This window comes from Sturnus vulgaris, chromosome Z (genome assembly GCF_052056855.1).
Source record: "Sturnus vulgaris isolate bStuVul1 chromosome Z, bStuVul1.hap1, whole genome shotgun sequence".
NCBI classification, from domain to species: Eukaryota; Metazoa; Chordata; class Aves; order Passeriformes; family Sturnidae; genus Sturnus; species Sturnus vulgaris.
Window position 1 is genome coordinate 74,205,164 of NC_142283.1, and position 14,052 is coordinate 74,219,215.

At 43.5% G+C, this 14,052-nt stretch overlaps 1 protein-coding gene across 32 annotated transcripts in view; it reads left to right on the forward strand.

The window, feature by feature from the left end:
• Positions 1 to 5,312: 5,312 nt before the first annotated feature.
• UBAP2 (ubiquitin associated protein 2) overlaps positions 5,313 to 14,052 on the forward strand; it is a 224,130-nt gene continuing 215,390 nt past the window's right edge. For 20 of the 32 annotated variants that reach the window (XM_088156697.1, XM_088156705.1, XM_088156701.1 and 17 more), the window contains exon 1: positions 5,441 to 5,552. The gene's annotated coding sequence lies outside the window, so the exon portion shown is untranslated. Of the gene's footprint in view, positions 5,385 to 5,440; positions 5,553 to 14,052 lie in introns of those variants that run through there. The other 12 variants (XM_088156698.1, XM_088156708.1, XM_088156716.1 and 9 more) reach the window with 4 other exon arrangements.

The following is a 14,052-nucleotide window of genomic DNA, read 5'->3' on the forward strand; positions in this document are numbered from 1 at the left end:
CTTTGCTCAAACTGAGCAACATCCCTCTCCTCTTCCCTCATTTATCAAGGAAGTCGTTTCATCACAGAGGGTGACCAGGTCAGCCTGACATGACTTCCCCAGTGTAAATCCAAATTGACTACTGCCAGTCACCTTCTTGTCCTCAGTGTTTGATGCTTTCAGTACTATCATCTTGGCAGGGCTGGGTGGAGGCTCATCAGCCTGGCGTCTCCCAAGCTTGCTGCTTTGTTCTTACCATTGCCAGTTGCTGCATCTACAAACAGCCGTCTTAAAACTGAAAACAGATGGCTGACATTTAACCAGAGTTGGCAGATATCCTTGGACACACTATTCAAAACATTCTCCTAAAATGTATCACAGGATAAAAATGCTTATAATTTATTCCAAGATGAAGTTTGGGGGAAAAAGAGCAAATGGTGCAAATCCAGCTTCCACTTTACAACACTATTGCTTTGTTACCATTCATTACAGGAACCTTTATATTACCTGGAATAAGGGAGGGTTGGCATTCCACTAGGCTTGTTAAAATCCAGTTGATAAAGGCAGATGGTCTGTAAGTGCTGCAAGAGGCAATGTGCAGCACTGTGCAAGGATGTTTAAAAGACCATCAGTGATCATCTACTGCAACTCTGCCCCACCAAGTTCTTTAAGAGCTGGCCAAGGAAACTTGGAGCTTAGCTTCTTGGAGATGATTTAATCTTGGGGAATTTTAAGAGGCAGAAAGCATGACTTTGTTAGAGCAGGAGACAGAACGACCAGGCATCTGCAGACTACTTTCTCTGACATCACAGACAAAATAATGGAAAACTGATGAAGGACTAAATAGATAATTTCAAGGCTAGATACACAGCTAATGCCAAACAACAGTGTTCTATGGAAAATAAGTCTGTTTATAACTACAGCCTGTTTAATTCTTAGAAACAGTTTGGCTGGTAGAGGTAACAGTGGGTGGGCACATCAGAGAATGAAATCAGGGAATATGGCAGAGCAAACTCAGCATTCACCATTAGAAGAGCATGCACTACACAAGTTAACCTCTGCCAGCATCCTTACCAAATAGGTGTTTAAGCAAGGCGTTGCAGGACCAGTATCAGGGTCAGACATGTGGAACTGTCTCAACAATCTGGAAATAAATACAAATTCAGTAAAATGTTTTCTGGAAAAGGTTGAAAGAATAGAATATAACAGTAGGGTTAAGGTGGTTGTGCAGAATAATTTCAAATTCTGGTCACATGAAAATGCATGACCTTTTTCATATAGTCAAACTACAAGGTAAGAAACTTGGACCAATGTCTGTAGGGACCACCAGGAGAAGAGGGTCATCTCAAGGCACATACTGACTCTAAAGAATGATCAAGCAGCCCAACACAAATTCCAAGGAGATGCTGAGACATGATGGACCAATGAGGTCCATGGATATTAGGAATTTTAATGGCCTGGGATTTATGAAGGTTGGATGTGATGATATCATTATACTTCCTGCCTTCACCATCGTGAATGGTATCTATAGCAGAAGGGCTTGCTTCCACAATGTAAATGGCAACCCTTTTAAGTACAATTGCTGCAGAAGCTCTGCTTGTGCAGGCATAACAACACAATCTAACACATTAGATCCCATTTCTTGGCAGCATCCCCACAAGTTTCGCCCCATATCTAAATGCAGCAGCAACCCCAGGTATGCCCAAAGATAACATCTCTTGTTATCAAATCCTTTTAACAGTTCTCTTGAGAGAACTCCACTTTGCCACCAAAATTTTTAATTGTTCTACTATACCTAGGGAGAATATAATCTTGTGGCATCCCACCCTTCAGGAGAACAGAGCACCTAAGATTTGCAGATGCTTGTGGACAAAAGAAACAGCAAAAGGCAGAGAGCCCCCAAAATCTCAAAAAGTTCTATTAGTAAATTACACGATCTGCATGGCAACTCTTACGTTAGTCTCTGACCTCCTATAAACACATAAGCACAGGGTTTAGGATCAAGGAGGGATGTCAAAGGGAAGAGAGAAAAAGAGAGAGATGTATTAAAGAGGAGAAGGGAAGGGACAAAGAAAGAGAGATCAGCAGTCCTAGCTCCATCACTGATGCAGATGATGGGGTGTTCAGGGTTCTGGGGTACACACACACACCTGGACTTTGTGGGGGTACCTTTTTTTAGATGAGTTTCCCTGCACTGGAGGTAAATGTCTCTCTTTCTGTGTAATTTAGTTATTGTGGAAATGGGTTGGAGGCTTCAGGGTATTTGGTGGTCTCCATATCCTCCTACAGCCCATGCCTGCTTCTTGACCTCATCCCTACACGTGTGCTGTGCTGTGTTGTGCTTATCTCCAGGAGCCACGATAAAGATGTTTGTCCCAGAAATGTGCTGCTCTACTTCCATGTGGCCCCTCCTCCAGGCACATTCTGTTCACTGTCCCAGTGTGTTATTGCTAACAATCCCTGGCTGCTAGTACCAACAATCCTTGGTTGCCTCCACAGCCACCCAGCTATCAGCATTTGAGATTAGCCCCATTATTTTCTGGGCTTCTACACAGATTCCCTGCAAACTCAGCTCAAAGCTGAAGGTCAAGATTGGTCTCCTTATATTGAGCCTCTTCCTTGCAGAGCTTGCGTACCTGGATTATGCTGATTCTCTGAGGCTAGTGCAATATATTTTGGAAAAAGGTAGTGCTGTTGAAGAGGGGTCATCAGGGTCAAAGCTGTGAGACCAGTTTTCAGCAAATAGCAGTATTCTGTTAGACCAGGTGATACAAAAAAGCAAAAACGGGGCACTAAGAAAATAAAATCTTCAGAATAGATAGCAAAAACTGCTCTGAACGTCAGCTCAGTCAGACCAATTGTCCAATGAGCCTGAGGGGGAAGGGTTGGTAGTGTGGAAAGTGGGAGAGAGCATTAGCAACAGGGAAGATAGTACCACCTGAGCTTGTCAAGAAGACATGGTTTTACTGCAACACAGAAGTAGAGCGGACTCCTGAACTAGGAACAGGGCGGTATTCTTAACACAAACAGTCTTCTCCACTCAATGTCATAGGCAAGAAGAATGCCAAAGCACCGGAACAGTGAAGTCCAGCCAGTGGCATGTGAACTGCAGCCTATTTCAGAAACCTGCAGAAAGTGACTGAGCAAAACAATCCTGCAGTAAGCTGAAATAGCCTATCTGGATTTGCAACTGCACCAGACTATTATTTACTGGCTGAAAAACTGAAGAGGTTGCAAATCCTTGTAATAGCACATAAAAATCTTGACACAGGCAGTAAGTAGAATTTGCCTGCCAGGTCTGGTCAAACCTTCACAGTGTTTAGTGCAGGGTCTTCTCTCCAAGTCTGATGTACTGAATCACAGGATTATTAGGTTGGACAAGACACCAGAGAGTGACTCCATTCCGTGACTGATCAGCAACTTGGCAATTAGAACAGAGCACTAATTATCACGTCCAGTCATTTCCTGAACACTTCTACCACCTCCCTGGACAGTTCATTCAAATGCTTCACTACCTTTCAGTGAAGAAATTCCTCCTGATCAATATTTAAAGTGAAGGTCTTTGTACCCAAGCTTCCACCAGTTTATTCCTTTAGCTCTCCCCTGGAAGCTTTGTCAGTGCAGTATACCATTTTCTCATATTTACTCCATATACAGCAGAAAGAGCTTACAACACTTTGGTCCTGGTATCCCTGCTTAGTTTTCTTCCATTCCAAATGCTCTTGGGCTGGATTCTGTGTGATTTTCAGACACATTCCAGCTGGCACTACACCATCTGACAACAGCTTCCCAAGAGCTCTCAGCCTTTGTTGTTTTGTGCTGCACACCAAATTTCCATCTTGATTATCAAAGGATTGCCAAGCCATGATCGAAGAATGCTAATAATACTGATTAAATCCACACAGATTATGGAGCTGCAGACATGTTTGTCACAAAGCTTGTGAAACTTTGTTTACAGCTGTAATTAATTGTCCCCCTGCAATAGTAATAAAACAGAGTATCAACAGCTGCATCAGGAAAATCAACAATACCTGTGCACTGTTTGGTCTGAAATTCAAAGGACTCTGTATCTTACTGAGAAAAAATGGGAACAGGGAGATCTTGCAGTTCCTCAGCAGTAGGATCTGTTGTAGCTGCTGCCCATCTATGTAGTAAATGTCAAGAATGCAGATTGGTTAAATCTATCTACTCTATGCAGAGCAGACAGAAGCATGAAAAAACTGATTAATTTTCAGATACTGTTTAGGGTAAAATCAAATTTCATGCCCTTTCTACTTGCATGGAGAATATGGGCTCAAGGGACAGAGGATGAGCAAACAGCAGTAAGAAATATCAGACCACAGCAAAGGTCAAGGGCCATGGGACATCATCACTAGTGGCACTAGGGGCTGAACAGTCCTGAACATCACCTTCACTAGCCCTGCCTACTCAGCACCAAGCAGGGGCCAATTTCCACACAAGGTAAGTAAGCCTGGCTTTAACATGCCAGGCCTTGCACTGATACCCAAAGGTAAGGACAATTGCATTTTGGGCAACCAGAGGTGTTGTACACATTGGAAAAAATTTACAGCAGGAAAAAGCCAAAATGCAAGAAACATTTTTGGGTTTTTTTCGCTCTCCTGACTCACAACCCAAAACTTCTCATCTCAGGGAGTCAAGCATTATTGACTATCCTTTCTTGCCATCCATTAGGATGCTGCACCAAGCTGCACCAAGTTCTCTAGCACAATTTGGCTGTGCCAATCCCTCTCTGGTCGCCATTAATCCCCACCATACTTTACTTGACCTTCTAGTCCTGCAGTGCAGCTATCTTTTATCCTGGACTTCTCCAGTGTCAACAGGGTGCCTCTCTGTGTCCCGCCTCACAAGAGGAGGAGACATTTACATTAATGTAAGTGCAGAACTGGTTCAAAAATGCACTGTTCCTAAGCCACGGAGGTTCCTCACGGGGCCCCTTCATGGTATCCCTCACGGGGGCTTCTCAGGGTGCTCCTCTCAGGGTGTCCCTCACAGGGTTCCTCACGCGGTCCCTGACAGTGTTCCTCAGAGGAATCCTCGCATGGGCTCTCTCGGCGGGTTCCTCAGGGGATCACTGGTGGGATGACTCGGGCGGCCCCTCCATGGGGGACGTCTGGGTGTCCTTTACCGGGGCCCCTCAGCGGAGCTCTCATACAGCCCCCAGGCAAGGGCGTCCCTCAGGGCGGCCCTCACGCGGCCGCGGCCCCGCTGCCCCCGCCCCTTCCTCCCGCCCAGCGCGCGCCGAGGAAGGGGCGGGGCCTCGATCACGTGAAGGCGAAAGGAAGGGGCGGGCATTCCCCCCCGCGCGCGCGCTTCTCACGTGGTCACCGGGAGGGGGCGGGAGGCAGAGGCAGAAGAAGGCGCCGGTGGATGGGCGCGCGCTGGCGGTGCGTGAGGGGCGCGGGGCGGGATTGCGCGCGACAGCGTCACGTCACGCACGTCGCGTCACGTGGGAGGGGGGAAAACGACCCCGCGCGCGCGTGGAGGAGGAGGAAGGGGAGGTCACGTGACGGTCGCGGGTGCCGCCGCCGCCGCTTTGTGAGCGCACTGGGCAGGTACCGGGCGCGCGGGGCCCCCTCACCCGCCTCCGTCCCCGGCCAACGGTCCCCGCGCGCGGCCGCTGCCCCCCTCAGCCGTCTCCGAGGCCCCGCGGGCCCGGCCCCGCTTTGTCCGGCCGGCGGTCCCTCGGTCCGCGGGTCGGTCGGTGTCCGCCCGGGCCGCCCAGCCCCGGGCCGCCCGCCGACGGGTTGCGGGGGGACGCGGCTTTGCCCTACTTTCCGTGGTGGCCGCCCCGGGGAAGCTTCGCCCTGGCCTAGATCGCCGTCCCTCCCCTCCGCCCCCCTCCTCTCCCGCTCAGCAGGGCCGCGGGTGCGGGCAGCGCCCACCTGGCTGGGGAGGGGGTGCCCGCTTGGCCCCGGGAGAGGTGGGTTCCCTCTGCACCCCTGACATCCGCGGGAGGGGGTCCACCTTCGAGGAGGGGTTCTTATCTCAACTTGGAGGTGCTCGTGTCATACACCGAGGGTTTCCCTCGGGTGGGTTTGTGTCTCTAGCTCGGGGGGATGTGAGGAAAGCGGGGCTAGCTGGACCCCGCAAATGAAGAGTGGGGCTGGCGGCAGGAGTCAGGCCAGAGGGTAGGTGGCAGGTCGAGAAGCGAACAAGTGGAAGATGAAGTATCGATCTGTGACTTATGCAGGTCTTTACTTCCATGTTGTTACTCATCCCCTTCCCGGGTATTCCCTCGCTGGTGGTGGGGGGTCACAACTACAGACAATAACATCTCAGTAGCTACAGTGGGTTATTTGAGGACATGAGAATGAATGAACCGTTCCCTCTGTTAACCTTCTCCACCTTAGTCCTTCCTTGCCATCTTGCTACGTGGTTGCTTGGAATTGGGTGTCACGGCAGGGTTTCGCTATTGGTCTGACTTATGTTGCCTTTAAAAACAACAAATAAAAAATTCTTCTGTGTTTTCTTCTGTTGCTGATGAAAATTGCAGTAGGGAAGTGAACTGGTAGGCATTCATTTGCACGAAGCTGGATGTAGAAAGGACCTGGTGCATGTATGAGTCTAATGGCAAGGGTCTGAACTCTCTGATGTGGAATAGTTTTAAAAGCTTGTGCTGGAATGTCTGCACTGCTCTTGAGTGCCACCTGGAAGCAGGGTGGACTGGTTTACTTTTCTTTTGTAAGTGTGTTAGCACAGGAGTGTGGATGTGCAGAGCACCTTCGGTATGTTCAGAGGAACGGGATGTCTTGTGGAGCAAAAACTCGGGGTTTGCTACGGAGCTGTGTGAAGAATAGCTATGGAAGGGGAATGGAGGGGCTGTCCTGGCCTGAGAGCATCTGTTTTTTTCCAAGTAGAGAAATTGGAGCTGGATGTGAGGGAAGGCAAGGGAGGGGGAGCAGTACTTGCCATTGAAACAGAGCCCTTCACAAAAAATGGCAGCAACTCAGCCTCCCGGCTTTTACTTCTTTAGTATTTACCAGGCCCTCTTAGCAATTCCCTTGGTTGTATCACGTTCTCTAATGGAATCTGGGTTTGGATTCCTACCTGTCTGACTCAGTATTTATACCTGGACCCAATCGCTCTGCGGTGGTTTGACCTAACTTGTTTAAAGAATTTATTTTTAACGTTATACTAGGTAACTTGAAAGCAAGCCAGGCGAAATCACTTTGCAGGATTAATGATGTTTTGTGACTCTTGAAAACTAGCTGACTTCTGTGTTTATAACCTCAATAGTCTTGGTAATCTTGGAGGTGGGGACGAGTGGGACTTGGACAAGCTTTGTTCTACTTTGTTCTTGTTGTAGTTTTATCAGTGTGTTGATTTTGAAAACTGTCTGTCGTAAAAAAAGTGTGACATTTCTGAAATTTTGACTGTTTCAGTTGTTTTGGCCCATCCTTCATAAAACTCCTGGTGCCATGACTTGCAAAAGGGTTTGATCATTTGAGGGGATGTGGAAGCTACAGACTCACTACTAAAATGTAAGGAAGATAAGGGAAAAATAATCTTGTCTGTTACCAGAAGCTGTTCTTTTTAAGGTTCGTTCGTTTGTTTGGTTGGCTACTCTGCTTTTTTTTTGAAGCTGTAGTTCTAGAACCTAGAAGTAGTTTGTTGATGCTCTACATTTCTTCCATTAACTTTTATTTTAGATTATGATTTCCTTGTAAAGTGCCATTTTTTGGTGAGCTTTGTTTGTTGCTGGCGTTGTCCTGTTGATATGGTCATAGCAGAGTAACATGCTGATGAACAGTGCTTGAAAGGTGTGTATGTCATATACTGTTAATGCTCTATTAATAATCAGCACTGAGAGTCTTACTATTAGTAGTAATGTGTACTTGCAGTTTCAGTCACATTTAGTACCTATACTTAGAATAGGCACGTTGTGAAAGACACAGAGTAAAACTTTGGATCTGTTTTGAATCTTTTTATTCATCTTTGTTTATCTTTGTTTCTTATTTGGTTGAAGCACATTGGGCAGGATTCTGAAGACTCATGTTCAGTGCTTTGCAGCAGCCTTGTATGACCTTGCTGAAAGAGAAACCAATTGACTTGTCCCTCTGTAAAATACAGATTAGAGAAACTGTATTGTATTTTTACACTTCAGAATTTTTGAGTGGAAGGTGCTAGAGGAAATACAATTGATACCTACTGCAGTGTTGTTATTTTGCTAGAGCTTTTGGTGAATTTTAGGTTTATTTCTGATACAGTCTGTTTACTTGTAGCCCATTGAATCCCCTGTGATTTTCAGAGACCTAGTTTGGACTTGCACTGTTTTTCATATAACTTCCCTAAACAGGTTACATTCATTAAAGTGAGAGCTGGGATGAAAGGTTGTGAAATGCCTCCTTTGCAATTACTTCAGGTTCATATTTTACAAAAACTGTACAAAGGGTTTGTCTGTTTTGCTCTAACATGAAAGTCCACACTCTTTGATTTTGGCCATCTGCACTGGGAGTCTGTTGGAAGTCCCCATCCGCCTGGGGCTCCTGGAAGGTTGTTCCTTCCATAGGTGTGGTACCCTCGGCCCTCCTCTCCTTATTACTTTTTAATGCTTCAAGGAGTAAACAGGGACTAAAGACAGCCAGTTTAGAGGTGGTATGGTTTGATGCCTAAGATCTCGTGGCTTGCTCAGCCCGCTTTTACTACATCATAAATATTTTGCTGAGCATATTGTTTTACTTATGGTCTCTTTAGATTGTAAAACCTGTAAAATAGGTTATGTTAAGAACTTTGTGCAGCTCCTTTGGATGGGATTGTTTCTATTCTCAATGCTATTGAAATTCTATTTCTTTTTGTCCAGCTGTCTTTGTGGAACCTGCGCAATATTGTGGCTTCTTTTGAAGGTAAAACTGTCAAGCCTTTTCCCCCTCTCTCCCCAGGCTTCTTAAATCAGTCTCCCAGCAGATGAGCTTGGAGGAGTCCTTAACCTGGCTGAGTGTACCATTTTGCATTAAAAACAATGAAATGTTTCCTATGTTGAGAGAGCTTTGATCTTTCTTGAGACTTAAGGTTTGCCTGAAGTAATACTCTTATGGTGAACTTTATGGTTTTGTTTTTCTGCTGTATCATACAGGAAATACAGCTTATTGCTATAGAAGATGTAGGTTCAGTGGAATTGGTGTTGCAGAATCATTCAGTATGTGAATCTACAATTAAATGAAGAAAACACAAATATTTTGTTAACCTTCAGATTTGTATCATCAGGTTTCACTTTTTAAAACTGTTTCAGTGGTGGGGGAAAAATGCTTACCTCAGTCTGTTAGGTGGCCCTGTGATTGAAGGTGTGGGATTTGAATTCACTAGTTACAACCGTGTTCCTGAACATTTTTAATGGTTAGCTGTATAGAGAGGAAGTGCAGTTTTATTGCATCTGGCATTGGTTTAATTTAGATCATTACATTTGTATTTCTTACTACCAAAGTAGTGTTTCTGGAAGTAGGATGATATTTTAGAGACCATATTGAGATTACTTTTGAGCAAGGAAAACACAGTATTTGTTTCTACTCAATTTGTTTTTGTTTAGTGGTTTAAGGGTGTTGGATGTATAGTAATATGGAATGAAGCATATGGCTTCAGAAACCTTTTTGCTTCCTGTTCCAGTTTGTTTTTAAATGTTAACTGAATCATGGCTATTTTGTCCTCAACGCTTGGCTTTCTACTGTTTCATTATCTATGTTTTTCCATATTTGAAAGCTATTGCTGATTTATTTTTTTCTCTGCTCTTCTTTGATTTTCAAAATCATATGTTGTCTTACACACAGTGTCTGCCACAGGAATCTGAAAGGAATCCTGGTGCAAACCTTGCGCTGCTATTGGGCTGTATATAGTATATTGTATTCAAGAAAATCTGGTCCCTGCATTTGATGGATTGCGCCCCAAGCGATTGGTGTCTGCTTTTATTTCAGCTTTCAGTCACACGTCCTGGAGATTACTGACTTGTGATCCGTTTTTGAGTCTGACATAAGGGAGACCTAAGTTAGTGATATTAACTTCGGGTGACTAAGTGTGATGAGGGAGAGCAGTTTTGTGCTTCACTTTCTTTTATTAGCCACTGAATGAGTTTCTGAATGTTTTGAACATGGGGCAAGTGCCAAGGGGTAGCTGCCTGAAATTCGTTTTAGAGAAAGATTGGAATAGACTTATGAGGTTGGTGAAATTAAGTTAATGACTATGTAAAAGTATTTGTTTTTTCCTTAGAGTTTGAGAAAGCATTTTCTGATAGATTTCTTCAATCTGTTGGGTTTCTTTGCTGTTTCTTGATGTCCAGATTAGCAGCAATGCCCAGGAACTCTTCTTTGCATCTTGGAAGAAATTGCTTATTATCTTTTTTGAATAGTTCTCTGTTATGACTGCAAGTATAAAACTCATTTCAACTTCATACCTGTACTCCACTTTTTGTTGTTTACCATTTTATTTGTTGATGTAGTAGTGTATGTTTCTGGATTTTGTCCCAAGGAATTTTAGCCTCCCTGATTTAATTGGAGATTCCCTTGATTTTTCTCTGTATTACTGTTGGAGCATAAATGCTAGAGCTTAAGAGTTGTCTCTAATGAAGCTTGTGGGGTGTTTTTGATAATAGCTTTTCTGTTAAAGGATTTTCTTGCCTTTTACTTCACTTCATCATGGGCTGCCCTAGGCTGACAGTGACTTCTGGAGTTTTTCTAGGCTCCCTTTGCTCAAGCAGGGCCATTACAGCAGATTGCCGAGGACTGTGTCTGAATGTGTTTTGAAAATCTCCAGTGGAGACTCCGCCACCTCACTGGGCAACCTGTGCTGTGCCAGTGCTTGCCTGCCCTCAGGGCACTAAAGTGTTCCCTGTTGTTCTCAGGGAGCCTCCTGTGTTTCAGCCCATTGGCTCTGGTCCTGTCGCTGGGCACTGCTGAAAATAGCTTGGCTCTGTCTGTGTACTTTCCTTCAGGTACTTAGGCATATTGATGAGGCACCACATCCCCCCCCCGCCCCCCGACTTTTTTCTCTGGGTTCAGCTACTTGACATAGTCAGATGTGTAGTCCTTTAGGCAAACTCAAATCATATGTCCTTACTGGCCTTTGAGAAAGAGGTGGATTAAGCATTGAATTTAGTATGGGTGGTGTGGTATTCACAGTAATTAATGATTCTTGGTTGGTCGAGAAATGGGTGGGTTTAGAGAAAGTACTGTGAAAATGCAGTAAGAGGCATATTTCAAATTTGAATAATTTCTGTGCTTACAAATGAGGAGCAATTGACTGTCCTGGTTCTGGCTGAATTGAAGATAATTGAACAATAATTCAGCAGTCTGTGAGCGAAGAAACAGGTTGAACACTTGATTGTCTGATAGTGATAAAATTTCCGAGGTCCTTTGTGTGTTCTATGTAGGAATTGCGTGGATTGCACATGATGACTTACAGTACAATGCATCATTTAGGAGAGGTTAGACTGAGTTCTTACTGCATATTGAACCATCCATTTTATGAAGCTGTGTACATCAAAATTATTTTTTAAAGTACTTTTTAATGGGACTAAAGCCCAAACTTCGCAGAATTATATGAGCTCTAAATTAGAGTTGAACTGGACCAGCCTAATTTTTGGACTCTTGCAAGTCCAGTCACCTTCCCCAAAAACCTCAAGACCTCCACAACTGTAGAGAAAGGTTGAAATAAAGTTAGATGGTTAAAATTACTTTCATAGTTAGGGTTATTGCATCTGGGAAGTGCTGGGATGATTCTTGTAAAACAGTCATCCGAAATGAAACATCACTGAGGTGTTTCTGCTAGGAAACCTACCCCAAATATTTGGATGACTTTGTTCCCTTGCTGATTCTGTGGATTGCTGGGGAGTGCTTTTTGAGAACTTTGGCCATGAGAGAGAGAAGCAAGAATGTATAACTTTTATATTGTTCTCAAGAAACAAATCATTAAAATGACTGATCAAGAGAAGATGTTCAAGTGCTTCATTAGTTATGAAATGACTGACCCATTATAAAATATGATAAAACATAATGCAAGAAATTGCAGAACCATCCCTTTTCAGTTTATTTTAATACTTAAGTAAAAATTGAAGACAAAAACATATTGACTGAGGCATTTTGCGTTTCAGGCGAAAACAAGGTGATTTTGAACATTTGAGCCAGACTGTGGTAACTAAAGGCCTTTCCATCCAGCAAAAAAGCAACTAGCTGTTTGGAGCTGGAGCTGAAGGTAGGGGAAAACAAATCGAAGAGTTGAGCAACGAGAATCAGCATAATTTTCCTTCTTGGGACTTTTTTTGGAGTGGTGAGGGGCCAGGAACTGATTTTATGGTTGTAGGTCCCCTTTATTGACAGATTGAAAAGCTGGCATATAACTCTTCCTCCTTTTTCAGTTGTTCCACAGTACTGGAGAAAAGTTAGGATCAGTTGTTTACATGGACTTTTGGTGATACTTTACGTGATTTAACAGACAGATTCCAATGCAGTGTGTAGAAGGAGAAGGACAGACTGAGTTGCTTGTGGAGGAGCAGGAGGAGGATGTGGCTTGGGGCTAGTTACAAGACAGGTTTGGGGTGGGGGAAGAAAGGGGAAGAGTTTGGTATTCTTGATCTTGATATCAAGGGTTGCTACTTTGATTTGTTTGTTCAAATTATTTGGAGTCTGGTTCATATAAGCAGAACAAGTGATGCTGGGGAACCTTAAGTGTGCCTTAACAAACAAACAAAATTCCTGCTTTGACAAAAGGGAGTAATGAAATAATGCCAAGAATGATCAATCCTGGTGGAGTACTTGGGGGAGAGAAAGGAGTCTCTGTTCTCAACATCCCTTTTGGCTGTTACGTCGGCCTGGTGAATTATTTGACGCTGTGTTTCAGTCCTTTGAAGTGGTGTTACTCTGTTAGTGTGTAGTTGCTGTGTCTCTGGTAATACTGACTGCAAAGCTGTGAGGTTGTTTTGCATCTTACTTTTGGTATTCCTACAAGTTTGTTTTTGTTCTGCTATGTGCAGTGCAGTATTGACAACTTGCTGTATTTCCCAGAAGTTCATATATGAGCAGATATGCTGGAAAGGCTGCAAGTTTTTTTAAGATTTTTTTGTTTTGTTTTATAAAACAGAAATGTTGAAGGGGATAAGCTATCTCTTCTGGCACTCAGTAATTCTGAGGAAAATTAGTTATTTTGGTAGATTAATGTAGTCATTCTGTTGAATAAAATAAGAACATTACTACCTCTTACATTTTCTGAAAAATCTTAACTTCACGCTTCTCAAGTTCTCTGCCAGGTGAAATGTAAGCATAGATCAAACACTGTGCTAGACTTTGCTAAAATGTATATATGAACTTTATTGATTTTGTTACAGTTAAAACGTAAAGGCATTAATCTGTAAACATGGCAAAGCCTGAAAATAGAACTTCCCACTAGGCTGGTTTATCTAAATGCATATTTGGACATTATAACTCTATTATGTTTTATACTGGTATGGTGTTTATGGCTAGAGAGGTTTGGGGCTCTGCTTTCCTGAAGTCTTAAAGACCAGCTGGGAGGAAGTGATATGTTTAGTTCTCCCAGGACTTGGTGTGCATTGACCTCCCAAGCATTAAGATTCAGGGATGTATCAAAGCTAGTTGAAAGACTGACCTATAATCTGTATTCTCCATCTCTCTTTTTCAGAACTTTAAAATATATATATATATAAAAAATCAGCCAAATTTCTAATTTTAAAACATGGAAATTTCCCCTCAGTTGAACTTGAAAAACATAGGATTTCTATTAAGCTTCAGATGAGTTTAAAATAAAAAAAGCACCCCAAAAGCTCATCTTGAAGAAGATGATGGGAATGTTTTCCAGTTGTATTAAATTCAAAACATCACAGCTCCAAGAGGCTTAAGGTTTACCAAAACACTGACACAAGTTTCTGGGACTTGCATTTTCAGTTCTTTTACAGCAATTGGATATCTTGCTGAAGCTCTAGAAGAGTGCAGCTAAAGAAATACTTCTTGGTAATGTGAGAATTTTAGTTTGACATCAGTGTGCTTCTAACTGTTCAACGACTTGCATTTCAGTCATGGTAAAATGTTTGCTGACAAGTGAGTTCCAGATAAACGT